The sequence below is a fragment of the Sorghum bicolor genome, chromosome 8, assembly GCF_000003195.3.
Source record: "Sorghum bicolor cultivar BTx623 chromosome 8, Sorghum_bicolor_NCBIv3, whole genome shotgun sequence".
Lineage (NCBI taxonomy): Eukaryota > Viridiplantae > Streptophyta > Magnoliopsida > Poales > Poaceae > Sorghum > Sorghum bicolor.
Genome location: NC_012877.2, coordinates 36,625,057 through 36,652,337, shown reverse-complemented (window position 1 = coordinate 36,652,337; position 27,281 = coordinate 36,625,057).

The following is a 27,281-nucleotide window of genomic DNA, read 5'->3' as shown; positions in this document are numbered from 1 at the left end:
GCATCTTGGATTTGCATTGGATGCCTTGCTCTTTCACCCCTTCTTGTTTTCTTCTTCTTCTTCATCAAGTCACCGTGATAGTTGAACTTGACTTGAGCTTTGGGCTTCTTTTCTTGCTCAACTTGTGGCTTAGGTTGAGGCTTTACTTGTTGCTTCACCAATTGCTTGGTTGGGCACATTGAGGTGAGATGACCCCAAGTGCGACACTTGAAGCACTTGACATGCTTTATCCTCTCTTTTTCTTTTATCTTCTTGAGCTTCTCTTTGTTTGGGCAACCATTGGCAAGGTGTCCCACTTCATGGCACCGATAGCACATGAAATTAGAAAGCTGTCCCTTTTCTTGCTTTCTTTTGCCCTTTGTCATCTTTTCTTTGAAGCCAAGGCCACACTTGTCACCATAGATTCTTTGAGTCTTCAATATATGCTCAAAGGTGACTTTTGAATTATAGCACCTCTCTAGCTTGTTGCTCAAGTACTTCACTTGTTCATTGAGCTTATTGTTCTCCTTCAAAAGGTTAGTCTCACAAGACATAGAAGTAGAACAAGCATCTATATCTGAAGAACATGGCATAGATAGTAAATCATGGCAAGAGGTGGATACATGCTTCTTGCCTACATCACAAGGGTTAGTAATAATATGTGATTGATCATTTGACCCAAGTGATGAGCTCTCACTAGTTTTAATTTCTTCATTAGAAATCTTCTTAGTGAGAAATGCATGATCTTTTACCAAGTTATCATGAGTAACATAAAGTTCCTCATGAACCAATTTTAGCTCCTCATGTGAACAAGTAGTAACATAAAGTAGATGCTTTTGTTGTTCACATGTGGTCTTTAGAAATGAGTTTTCATTTTTCAAATTTACTTGTTTTAGCCATCTCATTTCTTAAAGCTTTGGTGAGTCAACATACAAGCTAAAAATTTGGATCATCACAATCAACAATCACATCTCCAATAGATACCTTGCCGTCACCGTGAGACATGGAGGAATGTGATGAAGTGGATGAGCTTGTAGAAGCATCACTCTCATAGCCATCATATTCATCCTCACTTAACCATGAGGTGGAGCAATCCTCCTCAACCACCATGTTGTGGTCATGCTCAACATCTTCACGTGCATCCACCTTTGGCACATCATCTTCTTTGGTGATCGCCCCATATTTCTCATTGAGATAACTCCAAATCTCATGAGAGGACTTTATATCCATGATCTCACCAAATATGTTATCTTTCATGGATGAATAGAAGATGTTAGTAGCTTGGTAGTCGAGATGTAGACATTTCTCTTGTGCTTGAGTTAGATTCTCTTCATCCAACACTTGAGAAAAGCCTACATCTATCATCCACCACATTTGAGGAGAAATATACTTAAAGTTGCATGTCATCCAATTTCTCCACTGTGCAAATTGTGTGCCATCAAAAATGTGTGGACACTCAACATCTAGCCCATAAGCCGCCATCCTCTCGGGTCGGTGAAGACCACAAATGAGAGACCTAGCTTTGATACCACTTGAAGGGTCGAGATGGCGGACTAGAGGGGGGTGAATAGTCCTTTCAAAAAATTATTACGCCAGCTAACCGAAACAAATGCGAAATTAAAACTATCGGTCTAGCCAAGACTACACCCCTCTATCTAAGTTCTCTATCACCTTGTAAAAGATCCTAAACAAGCAAACAAGGTGCAACCTTAGCAAGAGCTCGCCTAACCAATTCTAGGAGCAAGGTCACACAAACCTATGCCACTAGTACTTTGCAAACCGGGGAGCTTCTACACAACTAGTAAGCAAAAGAACAGAGCTCCTAAGCTCACTAGCAAAGCTCAACAACAAGGCAACCAATGCCAAATTAGAGAGCGCAAAAGTACTTAGCTACACAAACTAAGCAATGTGACTAACAAGGTTACACAAACTAAATTAGTCACGCAAGGGAACTACTTCTAGCTACACAAGCAAGAAGGTAACTAGCAAGCTACAAAAGCTAACTAATTACAAGAGCAACTACACAAGCACAGTATATGAAAGTAAGAACAAGCTTGTGTTAGGGACCTGCAAACCAACGGGAAGAACAAAGTTGACACGATGATTTTCTTCCGAGGTTCACTTGGTTGCCACCAAGCTACGTCCCCGTTGACACAAGCTCCAAGGTTGCCGCCGGTCCTCTTGCTAGTGGTGACCCGCAAGTCACACTCTCCCACATGGAGTGCTTACCACAAGCTCTAGCACTTGACCCAGCCGGACCACTTGTCGCTCTTCACGTCTCACTCAACTAGAGTTGCTCTTCGCGATCCCCGCGGGGTGAGCACCGTACCCCTCGCAATCTCTTCTTTGGAGCATCGCACAATCTCCTTGCGTGCTTCGATGGAGTCACAAGCCACCAAGCCGTCTAGGAGGTGGCAACCTCCAAGAGTAACAAGCACCACCGGCTTGCAACACGAACACCTAGTGCCACTCGATGCAATCTCTCAATGCAACGCACTAGAATCACTCACTCGCTATTGATTCGCACTCTTGCAAGCACAAGTCAGTTAGAGGCTTTCCTAGCACGCCCCAAGCATGGACACTAAGTCCCAAGGGTGCTCTCTGCCAGCCAAGGCCGGCCACCACTTCTATTTATAGCCCCAAGGGCTGAACTAGTCGTTGGCCCTTCAGTAGGCAAAACACGAGGGCACCAGACGCTCAAAGGGAGCCACCGGGCGCTCAACTCCTAGCGTCCGGTGCTCAGGCGTCAGACACGTGTCACTAGCCATTTGAACTCGACCATTGCTGCCAACGGCTACTGCGCACGCGCGCCTGCACAGCACCACCGGACGCGTCCTGTGCACACCGGACTCGTGCGCAGAGAGCTCCGCCAACTCGCAGGGTCACCAGACGCGAGCCACCGGACGCTGAGCAAGTTGCCACCGGATGCGTCCCGATGGTACTGCTTGGTGAAGAGGCTCAAGTGGAAGCTTGATTCGGTCTGTTTGGAGATAGTTCTAATCTTGATGCAAGACAGGTGCACGGTTTGCATGGAACGTACCATATGCTTAGAAATCAATTTGGACACACCAGATGGAACTGCTATAAGCACTTGATGGAACTACTAGATGAAGTGTGTCATATGGAATCTCGCTTCGGTCTAGTTGGAGATAGTATTTGTTTTGGTGCAATATAGGTGCATGATTTGCGCCCAGTGCACCATAGGCATAGAAACCATTGTGGAAGTTCCCGATGGTACTCCTAGGTGAAGAGGCTCAAATGAAAGCTCCATTCGGTCTGTTTGGAGATAATGCTAATCTTGATGCAAGATAGGTGTATGGTTTGCATGGAATGTACCATATTCTCGAAAATCAATTTGGATGCACCCAATAGAACTCCTAGATGATGTGTGTCAATTGGAATCTTGCATCGGTCTGTTTGGAGACATTGTTAGTTTAGGTGCAAGATTGGTGCACGGTTTGCGCATAATGCACCATAGGCTCAGAACCATTGTGAAAGCACCCGATGATACTCCTAGGTGAGGAGGCTCAAATGGAAGCTTGGTTCGATCTGTTTGGAGATAGTGCAAATCATGATGCAAGATAGGTGCATGGTTTGCATGGAACGTACCATATGCTCAGAAATCCATTTGGACACACCCAATAGAACTATTAGATGACATGTGTCATACGGAATCTCCCTTCAGTCCATTTGGAGACAAATAGTTTTGGTGCAAGATATGTACACGGTTTGCGCCTAATGCATCATAGGCTAAGAAACCATTTTGGATGCACCCAATGATAGTCCTAGGTAAAGGGTCTCAAGTGGAAGCTCAGTTTGGTTTGTTTGGAGATAGTGCTAATCTTGATGCAAGATAGCATGAATTGCATGGAATATACCACATGCTTAGAAATCTATTTAGAACCACCCAATGGAACTCCTAGATGATGTATGTCATATAGAATCTCACTTTGATCTCTTTGGAGATAGTGCTAGTTTTGGTGCAAGATAGGTACATTTTGGACGCACGCGATGGTACTCCTAGGTAAAGGGGCTCAAGTGGACGCTCGGTTTGGAGATAGTGCTAATCTTGATGCAATGTAGGTGCATGGTGTAACAGAACCGACCAAATTATAAGAGATTAAGCCTAATAGTGACCATTTGCATAGTCAAACCATCGAGCTTAAGCCCATATAATCCCGGTAGTCCGTGAAATCTCGAAGGATCTCAAACCACACATCGTCCATACAGCCAAGATCATAATAAATTTAGCGGTCGCCATCCACAAATACATCCGGATTACAACATTCATGAAATACATCGTAGTTCTTTAAAGTTATTACAACCCAAGTGCTCAAGTAGCGGAAGCTTCATAGTTTGAAAATAACACACACACACACTAAATCTGATACAGTGCCATAATTCGATCATTCCCACAAAAGCAAAAGAGAAGACGGAGTGACCATCGCCCTTGGTCTAGTCATCACCATTGGCTGGGTACAGACAGAGGATGCAATAACCATAGTACATTTGACCATCTGCAAAACAACATGGGAGTAGAACCCTGAGTACGAGAATGTACTCAGCTAGACTTACCCGTCATAAATTAAAATAAAGACTCTTCAAGGATCATGAAGGCTATATAGTGGGATAGCTGACAACCTTTTTGCATAAGTGCAAGATTCTATTAACATGCCCTACATCAATCTTTCTTATTTTAATTTGCTCAAGTTGACAGTATCATTACCTATTTCTAGGTTTGCACCTGCACTATTACAAGCAAGTATAGTGATATGATGGTACCTCATCATAGCATTCATAAAACCATTTATCATTATAACCCAAGTGTTCCATAGTCCTTACTACGAGGACAGGGCTCATGTCAAGTGCTCACTATCCAGGAGCGATGGCGATTCGAATCGATTTCTAACCAGCTGGCGAGGTATTCCCCACACTCACTGATCAAGTGAGCTACAGATCACCGTATTACACTATCCAGGACCAAATCGTGGGTTCGGCAGGCACCGCCAGTACCCGAGGACCGTTTCGGCGACCGAGGTATCCAAGGTATACCAAGGTTGCGCACCGCACCCTCGTCGTTCTCCTCAACCATCACCAATACAGCGCATGGCGGCTCGATTCCCGGCCCGGATAGTGTTCAGGCTTCGCGGTCGGAACGACTTATCCTTCCAGCTAAGTGTGGGGCATGCGTTCAACATGACAAGAGGGCCGTCAACGATCGTCCTTAATCGACACAGGCAGGGGCACTATGGTCAACCCACCATAAGACCCTGCCCGGTCTCCAAATTCCGTTCCACACTTGGTTATTCTTTTCCCAAAGCAATCACTGCTTAATCAAGCATGTATCCACCTATATCTCGCAGGTGACAGGAAATCACCCGACTTCTACCGGACTAAGCAAGCTAAGCATAGACTCCGCACCTACCTACATAGGACAAGGTAGATAAACGAGGGGTGATATCAAGGAGTACCAATGCATCAACGGTATCAACCAACTCCTATCACTTAAACGCAATATAATAGAACAAGCATAATATATCATGTAAGTTAGCGAGAATAGGGAGACTTAGAATGCTCCGGGGCTTGCCTTTCTCAAACGTGCTGGGCCAGTGATCTGGACACTCCTGTAGCTCTTCTCCGGTTTCTGGTGCTTCCGGAGGTTCCTGCTCCTGAATCTCCTCTGGCTCCTCGGGTCCCACCTCGTTCTCCTGCGAGCCTGCATGATGCATGTATGCTCATGAGTGGAGTGCGGGATATGCGAGTGGATGCTTGTATGAGAAGGTACCAAATGATCATGACATGATGCATAGGTGATTTAATTGGTCATGCTCTTTACAAGGTAGTCAACATCATCCAAGAACAGGCAATTAAACTAAACATCTATTGCATTCTCTTCTATGAATTGCCTTCAAGTGTAACCAGCAACCCACATAATGCTTCAAGGATACACCAAACCTCTTCTTATTCCATTTAACCTATATATAATAATTCATAGTTTCTTTATTCATTTTTAGACCCCTCAAAATTTGCATGCAGTTCTGTTCATCAATAAATTCCACAAAAATTACAGGAGACTACCAGTCAAGCATACTTATTTTGAGCTACAAAAATCACAAGATTAATTAATAAGGGCAAATACAATTACTCTACTATGGTATAAGTGTCAAACAGCAGATTTCATATTTTTATAATTTGCCTAATATCATAGGAAACACGCACAAAAATTACCAGATTAATTGCATGATCCAAATAATAATTATAAATCATAAACCACTGCCATGCAAGCATTTAAATCACTAGAAATTCATTTATACACAAAATAATGTGTAGCAACATTTTCCCAGTGGCCAAACATACATGCAGAGCCAACAAAACAAGTTACACATTTTTCTGAGTCATATTTTAATTACTATGCATTTTCCAAATCTAGCAAAAACATGGATTAAATATAATTGCACAGAAAAGTTACTCGAACATGACATGCAATCATTCCATGTTATAGATCTGGAAACAGAGAACACACCAACATTTATTTCACAAATTTTGGAGCTATAATTCTCAAGATATGGATTTTAGAACATTTAAATCATTTTTCTGGAAATCATTTTTCTGAAAACAATTCAAATCCACCCCGGGACCGGCTAGGTGCACCCGATGCAGTGCACCCGCGGTCGCTGACGAGCGGACCCGCCTGCCAGCTGGGCCCGCTGGTCAGGACGCAGAGGGGGAGAAACTCCGGCGAGCCGGAGCTCACCGTCGGCGACCCCTTTCGGCGAATCAAGCGGCCCTATACGCTCTACGGCTCAAGGCGGACCTAACGCACCCCTTCACGCGGCCTAAAACGGACCGGAGCAGGCTCGTCACCGGCCATGGCGGAGTGGCGGCGCTGCTCACCGTCGGCCCGAGACGCTGGCCCGGTAGAGCGCGGCTGGAGTGGCTCGCGAGCATCGCGGTGCCAAGGCAAGCACGATGCGCCAACTAAGCGGCACCGGAAGGCATGGAGGCACGCAGATCACGTGCGCGGCGGCGGAGCTCTCGCCGGAGAAGAAACGAGGCGAGCGGGGCACCGTGCCTCACCGAACGCTCGGACGGGTGTTCCGCAACAGCGGAGCGAGGCCGGAGCTCGGGGGAGAACGAATCGAAGAATGGCGCACGCACTTGGGAGGAACGGCCGAGGCGGAGCTCGGGCTCCAATGGCAACGGCGGCGCTCTGCGCGTGCGGAGCGAGGGCTGAGGGGCGCGAATGGCAGCGAGGGCGGAGGCGGGCGCGGCCGGGCGCTTCTGGTGGCCGACCGGGACGCGTCCACGCTGCCGCATGCTCGCCACGCGGCGGCCAGGCTCTGCCGGCGCGCCACGGCGGCACGGCACGGCCGTCCGCGCGGAGATCCGGGCGCGGGGAAGGGGAGAGCGCGGGCGTGCCAGGCCGGCTTCGGCCAGCGGGCCAGAATTGAGGCCGCGGCCTGCTAGCGCCCCTTTTTCCCTTTTCTATTTTTTTTGAATTTTTTTTCTCAAATTCTTTTCTAAATTCATTTTGACCATTTAAAAATCATTTTGACCTCTTTCTCCCTAAAGCAAAGTTGTTCCAAAACAAAAACCCTACAACTTTGTTTTAATAAGCAAGACCAAATTCCAAATAGAATTTGAATTACAAATTAAAACTAGTTCTAGGTTTTCAAATAAATTCATTTTGGGTATTTTTGTATAAATTCCATTTCTCAAATTCTATGGCTCCAAAAATTTCACAAAAATATTCTTAAATCTTCTTGCACACAATTGAACCTAGTGTGAATATTCCACAATTTTAGAAGCAAGCATCATATTTTTAACATATTTAAATCACATGGAATAAAACACATAAAATCACATTTTGGGATGAATGACATGCTCATGATGCTATGCTTGATGAGAATGCTTATGAATGTTTTGATAAGGCTAAGTGTATGCTTAACACCTCGGGTGTTACAGCCCTTCCCCCCTTAGGGAAATCTCGTCCCGAGATTTGGGTTACTAACCATTTCTTATGAAATTTTGGATAAACTGTTTTTATGTAATCTTCGGTTTCCCAGGTGGCATCCCTATCGTCATGATGACTCCACACCACCTTGTATGTTTTGATAATTCTGTTTCGGGTTACTCGTTCCTTGGTATCCACGATCCCCACTGGCTGCTCTTTATACTCCAAGTCTGCTTTTATTTTGATCCCTCTAGGTTCAATCCTTTGCTCAGGTACCTTTAAACATTTCCGTAGCTGGGACACATGAAAAACTGGAAAGATCGAACTCAACTCTTCGGGCAACTGAATCTTGTAGGCCACGGGGCCTTTCCTCTCTTACTTGATACGGTCCCACATATCTGGGTGCAAGCTTGCTTCGAACTCGGAAACGTTGAACTTTCTTCATTGGCGTAACCTTGAGGTACACATAATCACCTACTTTGAATTCAAGTGGCCTTCTCCTCTTATCAGCATAACTCTTTTGTCGTGACTGTGCCGTTTGCATATGCTGCTGTATGATTTGCACCTTTTTCTCTGCTTCGTTCACAAAGTCAATACCATAGTATCTTCTTTCACCAGGTTCAACCCAGTTTAACGGAGTTCTACATCGTCGACCATACAAAGCTTCGAACGGAGCCATCTTGATACTCTCTTGATAACTATTATTGTATGAGAATTCAGCCAGAGGTAACCATGATTCCCATGATCCTTTGGACGATAGCACACAGGCCCTCAGCATATCTTCTAACACTTGATTTAGCCTCTCAGTTTGACCTGAGGTCTGAGGATGGTACGCCGTGCTTCTTATCAGACTGGTCCCCAAACTCTTATGCATTCGCTCCCAGAAGTGAGCGGTGAACTATGGTCCTCTATCTGATATGATGGTCTTGGGAATGCCATGTAACTTGACGATCTCTGTGATATAAATATCAGCATACTCAGGAGGTCGGTAACGAGTCTTCACAGGAACGAAATGTGCCGATTTGGTCAATCGATCTATGATTACCCAAATCGAGTCATTCCCCTTCCTTGTCGTTGGTAAACCTATGATAAAGTCCATACTGACCTCTTCCCATTTCCACTCTGGAACTGATAACGGTTGCAACAGACCTGCAGGCTTCATGTGGATGGCCTTAACTCTGTAACACGTGTCACAACGGGCTACATATGCGGCGATTTCTTTCTTCATTTTAGTCCACCAAAAGTGGGGTCTTAGGTCTTGATACATTTTACTACTGCCAGGATGAATAGAAAGCTTGGAGAGATGGGCTTCATCCATGATGCGATTCTTCAATTCTCGATCTTTTGGGACTACTAAACGATGTTGAAACCACAGTACACCTTTCTCATCAACTCAAAATTGAGTTTTTGGGTCGTCCATGATCTTCTATTTGATGTGGAAAATACCCTTGTCTATCTTCTGACTTTCAATGACTTGACTCTTGAGAGAACAACTGAGCTATATGTGACACAAGACTTCAGGATGCATGAGATTGAAACCATCTTCAAACAACGGTTGAACCACTTGATAATGCGGTTTACGACTCAAAGCGTCTGCTACTACATTAGCTTTGCCTGGATGATAGTGAACTTCCAGATCATAATCCTTGATTAACTCTAACCACCGTCGTTGCCTCATATTCAGCTCGGACTGAGTGAAGATGTACTTCAAGCTCTTATGATCGGTATAGATATGACACTTATTTCCCAGCAAATAGTGTCTCCAAATCTTCAAAGCGTGTACTACTGCTGCTAACTCGAGGTCGTGAGTTGGGTAGTGGACTTCATGCTTTCTCAACTGTCATGAAGCATAAGCTATCACTCTGCCATCTTGCATCAACACACACCCCAAGCCACTTTTCGATGCGTCGCAAAACACATCAAAAGGCTTCTCGATATTGGGTTGCGCCAGAACAGGAGCGGTGGTTAGCAACTTTCGCAAAGTGCGGAAGGCTAGCTCACACCCCTCTGTCCAGACAAACTTATGATCTTTTTGTAGCAAACTAGTCATTGGCTTGGCAATCTTGGAGAAGTCGGGTATGAAACAACGGTAATACCCGGCCAGACCAAGAAAACTTCTAACTTCCGGGACAGAAGTTGGTGCCTTCCAGTCCATGACTTCTTGCACCTTTGACGGATCCACGGCAATCCCTTCTTCAGACAGAATGTGCCCTAGGAAAGGAACATTCTTCAACCAGAACTCACACTTGCTGAACTTGGCATATAACTGATGCTCTCGTAATCGTGTTAGCACGATTCATAGATGCTCGGCGTGATCTTGCTCATTTTCTGAATAAATCAGGATGTCATCGATAAACACTACAACAAACTTATCCAATTCTGGCATAAAGACTGAATTCATCAGATACATGAAGTATGCAGGAGCATTCGTCAACCCAAAGGACATGACAAGATACTCATACAACCCATATCTGGTGGAAAAAGCAGTCTTCGGGATATCTTGCGGACGAATCTTGATTTGGTGATACCTAGACCTCAAATCTATCTTGGAAAACACTTTTGCCTTGGACAACTGATCAAACAAGATATCAATCCTCGGCAAAGGATACTTATTTTTGATTGTCACTGCATTGAGCGGACGATAGTCCACGCACATGCGCAATGACTGATCCTTCTTTTCACAAACAACGCCGGACAACCCCATTCCGACGAACTTGGCCAGATAAACCCTTTATCCAGTAACTCTTTTAACTGATTTTTCAACTCAGCGAGTTCGTTCGGCGGCATCCGGTACGGCCTTCTAGATATTGGTGCTGTACCTGGTATCAATTCGATTGCAAACTCTACTTCTCTATCTGGAGGAAGTCCTGGTAATTCCTCGGGAAAAACATTAGGGAACTCATAGACTACTGAGATCTGTGGTAATGGAACCACGTGCGTAGCACAAGAGATGCTAGCAAAGTCAAGACGACGGGGCAGAGGTACTTGAAAAGTGCTACTGCCCTAGGGTTCTCTGAGAGATAACATCCTTTTCCCAGTATCTATGATAGCATCCCATTCTCTCATCCAGTTCATGCCCATGATAACATCCAAAACCAACCCAGGCATGACCACTAAATTCACTCGAAACACTCTGCCACTTATATCCAGGGTTGCCCCTCGAACCACTCTATTGGTCAACACATCTGCTTCAGTTGAGCTGATGCGGTAGCCATAACCCAGATCTGTAACTGGTTGATTATGCTTTTGTGCAAATGCTTGGCTCATGAATGAATGCGATGATCCAGAATCAAACAAAACAACTGCAAGATGTTGGTTGACAGGAAACATACCAGCCGTTATCGGTTCTCCTTCTGGAATTTCCTCGATCGAGGTATGGTGCACACGAGCTGGATAGGTCAGCTGTTGCCTCTTGGGGTAGGGACATTCCTTAGCAAAGTGTCCCATCTTGTGGCAGTTGTAGCACGGACCGTTGGTCGCATTGTTGGCGGCAGGTGCTGCAGCTTGAATTGCCTTTGGCTTGGCAGGAGCTATCGCCACCTTGTACGGCTTCTGCTGCTTTGGATGCCCGGTGTTCCTCCTCTGCGGTGGTCTGAACCTAGCACCTGGGGCAGGAGGACGATACTGCTGTCACCCTGCCACTGGTGCCCTGAACTGGGATGACCCGGCTTCAAAAGCCCTCTTACGAGACTTGGACGCACTATAGTTGTTGTTATTGTTTTCCTGGGTTAGACAGTTACTGATGTAAGCATTGAAGGTAGCCCGAGTCCCTATACCCATGGTTTTCAACATCTTTGGATTCAAGCCTCTCTAGAAACTAGCAATCTTTTTGGCCTCCGTGTTCACAAACTCAGGGCCATAGCGGGCGAGATTGTTGAAAGCGTGCAGATATTCTTTCACAAACTTCGTCCCCTGGGACAGCCTCATGTACTCCCCATCCTTCATTTCCACCACACCCGGAGGTATATAATTTCCTCAGAACGCGGCGGTGAAGCGGTTCCAGGTAATCGGGGTCCCCTCTGGGTAGGTAGTACGGTGATGGGACCACCAAATCCCAGCGGGTCCCTGCAACTAGTGTGCCGCATACTCAACCTTGAGTACTTCTGTCATCTGAAGAAGACGGAACTTCTGCTCCATAGTGTTGATCCACTCATCTGCCTCGAGCGGTTCCAAAGCCTCCTTGAAGACTGGTGGCTTGGTATCCATGAAGTCCTTGAACAAGCTATATTGGTTGACTTCACGGCCGCCCTGGTTATCCTCACGACGGGTGTTGTCAGCTATGTTACGCAGAGCTTCTTACATGTTGCACTGCATTTGTTCCATGTTGCGTTGGCTCCCCAGAAACTACGCGAAAAACACATCCGCAGTGTACGGGGGAGGTGGTGGTGGTGGCGGTGATGGTGCTCTGTCCTCATTCCGTTGAGCCCCACCTCCGGACGTACCTGCTCCAAGACCCGGGTTGCTGTTACCCCCGCCACGTGTCTGCACCATCTGCATACGTCAATGATAAGGAATCGTTAGGAGTTGCCATCAACGGTAGACATGTGTAGAATTATGCCGTACTGAATTTACTGAGGGAATAAATTCGCGCAATAAACAGAGGCACAACAATTCATCATCTACGCACAACATCACTAACAGATTACTTAACATTCAAGCAACAAGGTTCGCATACATCCAAATTTGCTAGCATACATACACTGGACTTTCAGCGTCATCTCATAAGTCTTACATAGTCTAGATCCAAAAGTACAAGACATGCCATGCAACAGCAACAACAAAAGAAGAAGGACTAGCTCTAGAGCCCTAGCATCTAATCGCTATGGTCACTGTCCATGCCGGAGCCCTCCTCGTCCTCATCTCCACTAGCCGCTGCTCCTATCTCAGGATCCTCATCCATCTCGTCCTCAGAGTCCAGCTCAGCTGCTCTAGGCAGGTGGTGAGGGTGGAGCTGGTTATGCAGCTGGTGGATCTCCTCATGCAGGTTCTCATTCTACTCCTCAGCATTAGCTAGCTGCTGCTCTAGCTCTAGCTGTCGGGACCTCAAAGTGTCCTCCTCGTGCCAGGCTTCATTCCTCTGACCAAGCACATGGACTAACATGCGCTCGCAGTTCCTGTGAGCAGTAGTCACCATGTCTCTCTGCTCTGGCACTGCAAGCAGGTCCTGGCTCAGTTCACTATTCTTCTGGACCGCCTGGTCCCTCTCTTGGGTCACGCGGACCAACTCCGCCTGTAGCCTCTCCACCTCAGAGTCGAACTCACGCCGCAACTGGCGCTTCTCATCCTAGACGGTGAGAAGAGACCCGGACAAGCGACCCAAACAACGCTCCAGGCACCCATAGGGCTTCATCAAAGTGTACATAGCACTCATAGCTGCGCTGTCACTGTGCTGGTCCTCATCCGCACTCCTCTCTAGAGCGTTCACCTCGGACTGATCCCACACCGATGTGTAGGGGTCACCCTGGGGAAACACCCCAGCGAAGGCGTGGGCCAGCTCCTGTGGAAACCTCTCCATGAGGTCCCTCAGAACTGCGAAAGCTGCCCTGCTGGCACCGTGGAAAGGCATGGTACCTCAGGACCCGTACACCCAGCCGCCCCAAGCAGGGTCACCTCCACTGGTAGGGACAACTGCCTCGATCCCCACCAGTGCGAAAGCTGCCCTGCGAGGCTCCCTTCCTTCGGGATACCCCATCGAACTGAGCACCCTCCAAGGAAAGTGGGCATCCCAAACTCCTCCAGGACCTTGCTCTTATGACGCGTGCTCCTAGCTGCCAACGGATGGCGAGGGGCCCGCCCACCAGTGGACTTGCGAGCGGTGAGCCTAGTGCGTGCCATCTGCTGCAAATGGAATACCTTGGTTAAGATTGAGGATTACCTTTAATTATTTTATTTAGAATTGGGACAGATTAAATTAAGGGGGAAAGTAAGTAATGATATGAAATGAACATGATGCATGCATGAACTTACGATCTCACAAACTTAAGAAACAAAAGTTAGCACTAAGCAGTATATGCGGTGGCACACAGCGTTCTCTCATAACGTAACTAGCGTTCTAAGCGAGAACGTGGTTAGTGTACCTGCAGAAAACTCATTTCAGCCCACCCACAGTATGATCATGCAGAACAAGAATTTAAAACTATACACCCCACATACACAGACACCCGTCCATGCATATGACGTGTTACTACCCACATCATCGCCCTAATGACGGCATCGCCTCTCAGGACGGAATTCCCAACATGCGGTACTGTTCCCAAGCACACCAAAATATGTGCGCATGACACAGCACCTAACAACACTCCCCTAGACCGGCAGTGTATCCGATCATGCTCTCACAGCTCCCACTTACCAGGGCATAGAGGAAAAATTGATCCATACATTACCACTCAAATGAATGGTACTCATACTATTGCATGCCGTATGAGCGACGAAATAGAAATATGATGCATTAACCCCCAAGTCAGTACTTAACTAACCACCTTAGAGTCCTTAACTGGGCATAAAGGATATGACCATGGCACACTAGATAGTTTTCCAAAACTTAGTTTAACACCTTGATCATCATTAATTAATAAAATCTTTTCTTAAACCGGTTTAGATTTAGTTTAGAATGTACTTATGAACAGTAACTTGCTAAACCTTGCTCCGATGCCAGCTGTAACAGAACCGACCAAATTATAAGAGATTAAGCCTAATAGTGACCATTTGCATAGAATGGTGACCAAATTATAAGAGATTAAGCCTAATAGTAACAGTACCCGATGATACTCCTAGGTGAGGAGGCTCAAATGGAAGCTTGGTTCGATCTGTTTGGAGATAGTGCTAATCATGATGCAAGATAGGTGCATGGTTTGCATGGAACGTACCATTTGCTCAGAAATCCATTTGGACACACCCAATAGAACTATTAGATGACATGTGTCATACGGAATCTCCATTCAGTCCATTTGGAGACAAATAGTTTTGGAGCAAGATATGTACACGGTTTGCGCCTAATGCATCATTGGCTAAGGAACCATTTTGGATGCACCCAATGATAGTCCTAGGTAAAGGGTCTCAAGTGGAAGCTCAGTTTGGTTTGTTTGGAGATAGTGCTAATCTTGATGCAAGATAGCATGAATTGCATGGAATATACCATATGCTTAGAAATCTATTTAGAACCACCCAATGGAACTCCTAGATGATGTGTGTCATATAGAATCTCACTTTGATCTCTTTGGAGATAGTGCTAGTTTTGGTGCAAGATAGGTACATTTTGGACGCACGCGATGGTACTCCTAGGTAAAGGGGCTCAAGTGGACGCTCGGTTTGGAGATAGTGCTAATCTTGATGCAATGTAGGTGCATGGTGTAACAGAACCGACCAAACTATAAGAGATTAAGCCTAATAGTGACCATTTGCATAGTCAACCATCGAGCTTAAGCCCATATAATCCCGGTAGTCCGTGAAATCTCGAAGGATTTCAAAGCACACATCGTCCATACAGCCAAGATCATAATAAGTTTAGCGGTCGCCATCCACAAATACATCCAGATTACAACATTCATGAAATACATCGGAGTTCTTTAAAGTTATTACAACCCAAGTGCTCAAGTAGCGGAAGCTTCATAGTTTGAAAATAACACACACACACTAAGTCTGATACAGCCATAATTCGATCATTCCCACAAAAGCAAAAGAGAAGACGGAGTGACCATCGCCCTTGGTCTAGTCATCACCAATGGCTGGGTACAGACAGAGGATGCAATAACCATAGTACATTTGACCATCTGCAAAACAACATGGGAGTAGAACCCTGAGTACGAGAATGTACTCAGCTAGACTTACCCGTCATAAATTAAAATAAAGACTCTTCAAGGATCATGAAGGCTATATAGTGGGATAGCTGACAACCTTTTTGCATAACTGCAAGATTCTATTAACATGTCCTACATCAATCTTTCTTCTTTTAATTTGCTCAAGTTGACAGTATCATTACCTATTTCTAGGTTTGCACCTGCACTATTACAAGCAAGTATAGTGATATGATGGTACCTCATCATAGCATTCATAAAACCATTTATCATTATAACCCAAGTGTTCCATAGTCCTTACTACGAGGACAGGGCTCATGTCAAGTGCTCACTATCCAGGAGCGATGGCGATTCGAATCGATTTCTAACCAGCTGGCGAGGTATTCCCCACACAAACCACACTCACTGATCAAGTGAGCTACAGATCACCGTATTACACTATCCAGGACCAAATCGCGGGTTCGGCAGGCACCGCCAGTACCCGAGGACCGTTCCGGCGACCGAGGTATCCAAGGTATACCAAGGTTGCGCGCCGCGCCCTCGTCGTTCTCCTCAACCATCACCAATACAGCGCATGGCGGCTCGATTCCCGGCCCGGATAGTGTTCAGGCTTCGCGGTCGGAACGACTTATCCTTCCAGCTAAGTGTGGGGCATGCGTTCAACATGACAAGAGGGCCGTCAACGATCGGTCCTTGATCGACACAGGCAGGGGCACTATGGTCAACCCACCATAAGACCCTACCCGGTCTCCAAATTCCGTTCCACACTTGGTTATTCTTTTCCCAAAGCAATCACTGCTTAATCAAGCAGGTATCCACCTATATCTCGCAGGTGACAGGAAATCACCCGACTTCTACCAGACTAAGCAAGCTAAGCATAGACTCCGCACTTACCTACATAGGACAAGGTAGATAAACGAGGGGTGATATCAAGGAGTACCAATGCATCAACGGTATCAACCAACTCCTATCACTTAAATGCAATATAATAGAACAAGCATAATATATCATGTAAGTTAGCGAGAATAGGGAGACTTAGAATGCTTCGGGGCTTGCCTTTCTAAAACGTGCTGGGCCGGTGATCTGGACACTCCTATAGCTCTTCTCCGGTTTTCGGTGCTTCCGGAGGTTCCTGCTCCTGAATCTCCTCTGGCTCCTCGGGTCCCATCTCGTTCTCCTGCGAGCCTGTATGATGCATGTATGCTCATGAGTGGAGTGCGGGATATCCGAGTGGATGCTTGTATGAGAAGGTACCAAATGATCATGACATGATGCATAGGTGATTTAATTGGTCATGCTCTTTACAAGGTAGTCAACATCATCCAAGAACAGGCAATTGAACTAAACATCTATTGCATTCTCTTCTATGAATTGCCTTCAAGTGTAACCAGCAACCCACATAATGCTTCAAGGATACACCAAACCCCTTCTTATTCCATTTAACCTATATATAATAATTCATAGTTTCTTTATTTATTTTTAGACCCCTCAAAATTTGCATGCAGTTCTGTTCATCAATAAATTCCACAAAAATTACAGGAGACGACCAGTCAAGCATAAAGTTTACTATAAATTTTTCATAATTTTTGGATACTTATTTTGAGCTACAAAAGTCACAAGATTAATTAATAAGGGAAAATACAATTACTCTACTGTGGTATAAGTGTCAAACAGCAGATTTCATATTTTTATAATTTAACTAATATCATAGGAAACACCCACAAAAAATTACCAGATTAATTGCATGATCCAAATAATTATTATAAATCATAAACCACTGCCATGCAAACATTTAAATCACTAGAAATTCATTTATACACCAAATAATGTGTAGCAAAATTTTCCCAGTGGCCAAACATTTTTCTGAGTCATATTTTAATTACTATGCATTTTCCAATTCTAGCAAAAACATGGATTAAATATAATTGCACAGAAAAGTTACTCAAACATGACATGCAATCATTCCATGTTATAGATCTGGAAACAGAGAACACACCAAAATTTATTTCACAATTTTTGGAGCTATAATTCTCAAGATATGGATTTTAGAACATTTAAATCATTTTTCTGGAAATCATTTTTCTGAAAACAATTCAAATCCACCCCGGGACCGGCTAGGTGCACCCGATGCAGTGCACCCGCGGTCGCTGACGAGCGGACCCGCCTGCCAGCTGGGCCCGCTGGTCAGGACGCAGAGGGGGAGAAACTCCGGCGAGCCGGAGCTCACCGTCGGCGACCCCTTTCGGCGAATCAAGCGGCCCTACACGCTCTATGGCTCAAGGCGGACCTAGCGCACCCCTTTGCGCGGCCTAAAACGGACCGGAGTAGGCTCGTCACCGGCCATGGCGGAGCGGCGGCGCTGCTCACCGTCGGCCCGAGACGCTGGCCCGGTAGAGCGCGGCTGGAGTGGCTCGCGAGCATCGCGGTGCCAAGGCGAGCACGATGCGCCAACTAAGCGGCACCGGAAGGCATGGAGGCACGCAGATCACGTGCGCGGTGGCGGAGCTCTCGCCGAAGAAGAAACGAGGCGAGCGGGGCTCACCATGCCTCACCTAACGCTCGGACGGGTGTTCCGCAACAGCGGAGCGAGGGCGGAGCTCGGGGGAGACGAATCGAAGAATGGCGCACGCACTGGGGAGGAACGGCCGAGGCGGAGCTCGGGCTCCAATAGCGACGGCGGCGCTCTGCGCGTGCGGAGCGAGGGCGAGAGAGCGAGAGAGCGAGGGCTGAGGGGCGCGAATGGCAGCGAGGGCGAAGGCGGGCGCAGCCGGGCGCTTCTGGTGGCCGACCGGGAGCGCGTCCACGCTGCCGCATGCTCGCCACGCGGCGGCCAGGCTCTGCCGGCGCGCCAGGGCGGCACGGCGCGACCGTCCGCGCGCGGGCGCGAGCGCGGGCGCGGGGAAGGGGAGAGCGCGGGTGGGCCGGGCCGGCCTCGGCCAGCGGGCCAGAAGTGAGGCCGCGGCCTGCTAGCGCCCCCTTTTCCCTTTTCTATTTTTTGAATTTCTTTTCTCAAATTCTTTTCTAAATTCATTTTGACAATTTAAAAATCATTTTCATCTCTTTCTCCCTAAAGCAAAGTTGTTCCAAAACAAAAACCCTACAACTTTGTTTTAATAAGCAAGACCAAATTCCAAATAGAATTTGAATTACAAATTAAAACTTGTTCTAGGTTTTCAAATAAATTAATTTTGGGGATTTTTGTATAAATTCCATTTCTCAAATTCTATGGCTCCAAAAATTGCACAAAAATATTCTTAAATCTTCTTGCACGCAATTCAACCTAGTGTGAATATTTCACAATTTTAGAAGCAAGCATCATATTTTTAACATATTTAAATCACATGGAATAAAACACATAAAATCACATTTTGGGATGAATGACATGCTCATGATGCTATGCTTGATGAGAATGCTTATGAATGTTTTGATAAGGCTAAGTGCATGCTTAACACCTAGGGTGTTACACATGGTTTGCATGGAACGTTCCATATGCTTGGAAGTCAATTTGGACGCGCCCAATGGTTCTTCTAAATGGCGTGTGTCATATGGAATCTTGCATTGGTCTCTTTGGAGATAGTGTGAGTTTCATTGCAAGATAGGTACACGGTTTGCAACTAATGCACCATTAGATCAGAAACCATTGTCCGAGCACCCAATGGTACTCCAAGGTGAAGTGGCTCAAGTGAAAGCTCGGTTTGGTCTGTTTGAAGATAGTGCTAATCTTGAAGCAAGTTAGATGCACGGTTTACATGGAACACACCATCTGTTCAGAAATCAATTTGGATGCACCCAATAGAATTCCTAGATGATGTGTGTCATATGGAATCTCGCTCTAATACATTTGTAGACAGTGTTAGTTTCGATGCAAGATAGGTGCACGGTTTTGAGCCTAATGCACCATAGGCTCAAAAACCATTGTGGAAGCACCCAATGATAATCCTTGGTGAAGAGGCACAAGTGGAAGCTCGGTTGAGTCTGTTTGGAGATAGTGCTAATCTTGATGCAAGATAGGTGCATAGTTTGCATGGAATCTACCATATGCTCATAAATTAATTTAGACGCACCTAATAGAACTCTTAGATGACGTATGTCATATGAAATCTCACTTCGGTCTGTTTGGAGATAGTGTTAGTTTTGGTGCAAGATAGGTGCATGGTTTGCGCCTAATGCACTAGAGGCTAAGAAACCATTTAGGACGCACACGATGGTGCTCCTAGGTAAAAGGGCTCAAGTGGAAGCTTGGTATGGAGATAGTGCTAATCTTGATGAGAGATAGATGCATGGTTTGCATGGAACATACCATATGCTCGGAAATCAATTTCGATGCACCCGATAGAACTCCTAGATAATTTGTGTCATATGGATTCTCGCTTTGGTCTATTTGGAGACAGTGTTAGTTTCTATGCAAGATAGCTACACGTTTTGCGCCTAACGCACCATAGGCTAAGAACCATTTTGGACACACCTAATGGTACTCCTAGGTAAAGGGCTCAAGTGAAAGCTTGGTTTGATCTATTTTGAGATAGTGCTAATCTTGATGCAAGATAGGTGCAGGTTTGCATCGAACGTAACATATGCTCAAAAATCAATTTGGATTCAGCTGATGGAACTCCTAGATGACGTGTGTCATATGGAATCTCATTTCAATCCACTTAGAGATAGTGTTAGTTTTATGCAAGATAGGTGCACGGTTTGCGCCTAATACACCATAGGCTGAGAAACCGTTGTGGAAGCACCCGATGGTACTCCTAGGTGAAGAGGCTCAAGTGAAAATGCTCGGTCCGGTCTGTTTGGAGATAGTGCTAATCTTGATAAAGGATAGTTGCATGGTTTGCATGGAACATACCATATGCTTGAAAATCAAATTGGACGCACCCGACGAAACTCCTAGTTGACATGTGTCATATGTAATCTCGCTTCGGTCCATTTGGAGACAATGTTAGTTTCAGTGCAAGATAGGTGCACAGTTTGCGCCTCATGCACCATAGGCTCATAAACTATTGTGGAAGCACCAAATGATACTCCTAGATTAAGAGGCTCAAATGGAAGCTCAATTTGGTCTGTTTGGAGATAGTGCTAATCTTGATGCACGATAGGTGCATGGTTTGTGTAGAACATACCATATGCTCAGAAATCAAATTTGACACACCTGATAGAACTCCCAGATGATGTGTGTTGCATGGAATCTAACTTTGGTTCATTTGGACATAGTGTTAGTTTCGGTGCAAGATAGGTGCAAAGTTTGCGCCTAATTCACCATAGTCTAAGAAAATATTTTGGACGCACCTGATGGTACTCCTAGGTGAAGAGGCTCAAGTGGAAGCTCAGTTTGGTCTATTTAGAGATAGCTACTCTTGATGCAGGATAGGAGCACGGTTTGCATGGACATAGAATATGCTCGGAAATCAATTTGGACGCACCCGATGGAACTCGTAGATGACGTGTGTTATATGGAATTTTGCTTCAGTCTGTTTGGAGATCGTGTTAGTTTCTAAGCAAGATAGGTGCATGGTTTGCGCCTAATGCACCATAGGCTAAGAACCTTTTTGGACACACCTAATGGTACTCCTAGGTAAAGGGGCTCAAGTAGAAGCTTGGTTTGATCTGTTTTGAGATAATGCTAATCTTGTTGCAAGATAGGTGCACGGTTTGCATAGAACATAACATATGCTCAGAAATCAATTTGGACGCACCTAATGGAGCTCCTAGATGATGTGTGTCATATGGAATCTCATTTCAATCCACTTAGAGATAGTGTTAGTTTCGGTACAAGATAGGTGCACGGTTTGCACCTAATGCACTATAGGCTTAGAAACCGATGTGGAAGCACCCAATGGTACTCCTGGGTGAAGAGGCTCAAGTGAATGCTCGGTCTGGTCTGTTTGGAGATAGTGCTAATATTCATGTAAGATAGGTGCACGGTTTGCATGAAACGTACCATATGCTTGAAAATCAATTTGGATGCACCCGATGGAACTCCTAGATGATGTGTGTCATATGGAATCTCGCTTTGGTCCCTTTGGAGATAGTGTTAGTTTTGGTGCAAGATAGGTGCACGGTTTGCACCTAATGCACCATAGTCTAAGAAACCATTTTGGACGCACTCGATAGTACTCCTAGGTGAAGAGGCTCAAGTGGAAGCTCGGTTTGGTCTATTTGGAGATAGTGCTAATCTTGATGCAAGATCGGTGCACAGCTTGTGTGGAACATACCATATGCTTAGAAATCAAGTTGGACACACCTGATAGAACTCCCAAATGATGTGTGTCATATGGAATCACATTGGTTCATTTGGACATAGTATTAGTTTTGGTGCAATATAGGTCCAGGTTTGCGCCTAATTCACCATAGTCTAAGAAACCATTTTGGATGCACCTAATTGTAATCCTAGGTTAAGAGGCTCAAGTGGAAGCACAGTTTGGTCTATTTGGAGATAGTGCTAATCTTGATGCAAGATAGGAGCACGGTTTGCATGGACATAGAATATTTAGACGAACCCGATGGAACTTGTAGATGACGTGTGTCATATGGAATCTCGCTTCGGTCTGTTTGGAGACAATGTTAGTTTCTTTGCAAGATAGGTGCATGGTTCACGCCTAGTGCACCATAGGCTAAGTACCATTTTGGACACACCTAATGATACGCCTAGGTAAAGGGGCTCAAGTGGAAGCTTGGTTTTATTTGTTTAGAGATAGTGTTAATCTTGATGTAAGAAAGGTGCAGGTTTGCATGGAATGTAACATATGCTCAGAAATAAATTTGGACGCACCCAATGGAACTCCTAGATGATGTGTGTCATATGGAATCTCGGTTTGGTCACTTTGGAGATAGTGTTAGTTTCGGTGCAAGATAGGTGCACGGTTTGCATCTAATGCACCATAGTCTAAGAAACCATTTTGGACGCACTCAATGGTACTCCTAGGTGAAGAGGCTCAAATGGAAGCTCAGTTTGGTCTATTTGGAGATAGTGCCAATCTTGATGCAAGACTAGTGCACGGTTTGCGTGGAACATACAATATGCTCAGAAATCAATTTGGACACAACCGATAGAACTCCCAGATGATGTGTGTCATATGGAATCACTTTGGTTCATTTGGACATAGTGTTAGTTTTGGTGCAAGATAGGTGCACGTTTTGTGCCTAATTCACCATAATCTAAGAAACCATTTTGGATACACTTGATGGTAATCCTTGGTGAAGAGGCTCAAGTGGAAGCACAGTTTGGTCTATTTGGAGATAGTGCTAACCTTGATGTAAGATAGGAGCACGGTTTGCATGAACATAGAATATGCTCGGAAATCAATTTAGACGCACCTGATGGAACTTGTGGATGACGTGTGTCATATGGAATCTTGCTTCGGTCTATTTGGAGACAATGTTAGATTCTGTGCAAGATAGGTGCACGGTTTGCGCCTAGTGCACTATAGGCTAAGAACCATTTTGGACACACCTAATGATACGCCTAGGTCAAGGGGCTCAAGTGGAAGCTTGGTTTGATCTGTTTTGAGATAGTGCTAATCTCTATGCAAGATAGGTGCAGGTTTGCATGGAACATAGCATATGCTCAAAAATCAATTTGGACGCACCCAATGGAACTCCTAGATGACGTGTGTCATATGGAATGTCATTTCAATCCACTTAGAGATAGTGTTAGTTTCGTTGCAAGATAGGTGCACGGTTTGCATGAAACGTACCATATGCTCGAAAATCAATTTGGATGCACCTGATGGAACTACTAGATGATGTGTGTCATATGGAATCTCGCTTTGGTCCCTTTGGATGTTAGTTTTCATCCAATATAGGTGAACGGTTTAAGCCTAATGCACCATAGTCTAAGAGACCATTTTGGACGCACTCGATGGTACTCCTAGGTGAAGAGGCACAAATGGAAGCTCGGTTTGGTCTATTTGGAGATAGTGCCAATCTTGATGCAAGACTAGTGTACGGTTTGCGTGGAACATACCATATGCTCAGAAATCAATTTGGACACACCCGATAGAACTCCCAGATGATGTGTGTCATATGGAATCACTTCGGTTCATTTGGACATAGTGTTAGTTTTGGTGCAAGATAGGTGCACGTTTTGCGCCTAATTCACCATAGTCTAAGAAAACATTTTGGATACACTTGATGGTAATCCTAGGTGAAGAGGCTCAAGTGGAAGCACAGTTTTGTCTATTTGGAGATAGTGCTAACCTTGATGTAAGATAGGAGCATGGTTTGCATGGACATAGAATATGCTCGGAAATCAATTTACACGCACCTGATAGAACTTGTGGATGACATGTGTCATATAGAATCTTGCTTCGGTCTATTTGGAGACAATATTAGTTTCTGTGCAAGATAGGTACACGGTTTGCGCCTAGTGCACTATAGGCTAAGAACCATTTTGGACACACCTAATGATACGCCTAGGTAAAGGGGCTCAAGTGGAAGCTTGGTTTGATCTGTTTTGAGATAGTGCTAATCTCTATGCAAGATAGCTGCAGGTTTGCATGGAACGTAAGTTATGCTCAAAAATCAATTTGGACGCAACCAATGGAACTCCTACATGACGTGTGTCATATGGAATGTCATTTCAATCCACTTAGAGATAGTGTTAGTTTTGGTGCAAGATAGGTGCACGGTTTGCATGAAACGTACCATATGCTTGAAAATCAATTTTGATGCACCTGATGGAACTACTAGATGATGTGTGTCATATGGAATCTCGCATTGGTCCCTTTGGAAATATTGTTAGTTTTCGTCCAATATAGGTGAACGATTTAAATCTAATACACCATAGTCTAAGAAACCATTTTGGACGCACTCGATGGTACTCCTAGGTGAAGAGGCTCAAGTGGAAGCTCGGTTTGGTCTATTTGGAGACAGTGCTAATCTTGATGCAAGATTGGTGCACGGTTTACATGGAACATACCATATGCTCAGAAATAAATTTGGACACACCTGATAGAACTCCTAGATGATGTGTGTCACATGGAATCACTTCGGTCCATTTGGACATAGTGTTAGTTTTGGTGCAAGATAGGTGCACAGTTTTCGCCTAATTCACCATAGTCTAACAAACCATTTTGGATGCACTTGATGGTAATCCTAGGGGAAGAGGCTCAAGTGGAAGCACAGTTTGGTCTATTTGGAGATAGTGTTAATCTTGATGCAAGATAGGAGCACGGTTTGCATGGACATAGAATATGCTCGGAAATCAATTTAGACGCACCCGATGGAACACATAGATGACATGTGTCATATGGAATCTCACTTCGGTCTGTTGGGAGACAATGTTAGTTTATGTGCAAGATAGGTGCACGGTTTGCACCTAGTGCACCATAGGCTAAGAACCATTTTGGACGCACCTGATGGTACTCCTAGGTGAAGAGGCTCAAATGGAAGCTCGGTTTGGTCTATTTGGAGATAGTGGTAATCTTGATGCAAGATAGGAGCATGGTTTGCATAGTCATAGAATATTTCTAGAAATCAATTTGGACGCACCCTATGGAACTAGTAGATGATGTGTGTCATATGGAATCTCGCTTTGGTCTGTTGTGAGACAGTATTAGTTTCTGTGCAAGATAGGTGAATGGTTTGCGCCTAATGCACCATAGGCTAAGAACCTTTTTGGACACACCTAATGGTACTCCTAGGTGAAGGGGCTCAAGTGGAAGCTTGGTTTGATCTGTTTTGAGATAGTGCTAATCTTGATGCAAGATAGGTGCACGGTTTGCATGGAATGTAACATATGCTTAGAAATCAATTTTGACGCACCTAATGGAACTCCTAGATGACGTGTGTCATATAGAATCTCATTTCAGTCCACTTAGAGATATTGTTTGTTTTGGTGCAAGATAGGTGCACGGTTTGCACCTAATGCACTATAGGCTCAAAAAACCGTTGTGGAAGCTCCCGATGGTACTTCTTGGTGAAGAGGCTCAAGTGAAAGCTCGGTTCGGTCTGTTTGGAGATAGTGCTAATATTCATGCAAGATAGGTGCATGGTTTGCATGGAACGTACTATATACTCAAAAATTAATTTGGATGCACCCGATAAAACTCCTAGATGATGTGTGTCATATGGAATCTCACTTTGGTCCCTTTGGATATAGTGTTAGTTTCGATGCAACATAGGTGCATGGTTTGCACCTAATGCACCATAGTCTAAGAAACCATTTTTGAAGCACTCAATAGTACTCCTAGGTGAAGAGGCTCAAGTGGAAGCTCAGTTTTGTGTATTTGGAGACAATGCAAATATTGATACAAGATAGTTGCACGGTTTGCATGGAACATACCATATGCTAGGAAATCAATTTGGACGCACTCGATGGAACTCCTAGATGACATGTGTCATATGTAATCTCGCTTCGGTCCATTTGGAGACAATGTTAGTTTCGGTAGAAGATAGGTGCACGGTTTGCGCCTAATGCACCATAATCTTATAAATTATTGTGGAAGCTCCGAATGATACTCCTAGGTGAAGAGGCTCAAGTGCAAGCTTGGTTTGGTGTGTTTTGAGATTGTTCTAATCTTGATGCAAGACAGGTGCATGGTTTATATGGAAACTACTATAGGCTTCAAAATCATTTTGGACAATGTTAGTTTTGGTGTAATAAAGGTGCACTGCACGGTTTGCACCAAATGAACCATAGGCTCCCAAATCATTTTGGACACACCTGAGGGTACTCCTAGGTGAAGAGACTCAAGTGGAAGCTTAGTTTAGTCTGTTTGGAGATAGTGCTAATCTTGATGTAAAATAGGTGCACGGTTTGCATGGTACGTACCATTTACTTAGAAATCAATTCGGACGCACCCGATAGAACTCCTTGATGACGTGTGTCATATGGGATCTCCCTTCGGTCCATTTGGAGACAGTGTTAGTTTCGGTGCAAGATAGGTGTACGGTTTGTGCCTAATGCACCATAGGCTAAGAAACCATTTTGGACGCACCCGATGGTACACCTAGGAGAATAGGCTCAAATGGAAGCTCGGTATGGTCTGTTTGGAGATAGTGCTAATCTTGATGCATGATAGGAGCACGGTTTGCGTGGAACATAGGCTAAGAAACTGTTTTGGACGCATGCAATGGTACTCCTTGGTGAAGAGGCTCATGTGGAATCTTGGCTTCAGTCCAGTTGGAGATAGTATTAGTTTCGGTGCAAGATAGTTGCATGGTTTGTGCGCAGTGCAACATAGGCTCAGAAACCGTTGTGGAAGTTCCCGATGGTACTCCTAGGTGAAGAGGCTCAAGTGAAAGCTCGGTTCGGTCTGTTTGGAGATAGTTCTAATCTTGATGCAAGATAGGTGTACGGTTTGTATGGAACATACCATATTCTTGAAAATCAGTTTGGACGCACCCGATAGAACTCCTAGATCATGTGTGTCATATGAAATCTTGCTTCAATATGTTTGGAGACAGTGTTAGTTTAGGTGTAAGATTGGTGCATGGTTTGTGCATAATGCACCATAGGCTCAGAAAACATTATGGAAGCACCCCCTAAACTCCTAGGTGAAGAGGCTCAAGGGAAACTCGGTTCGATCTGTTTGGAGATAGTGCTAATCTTGAGC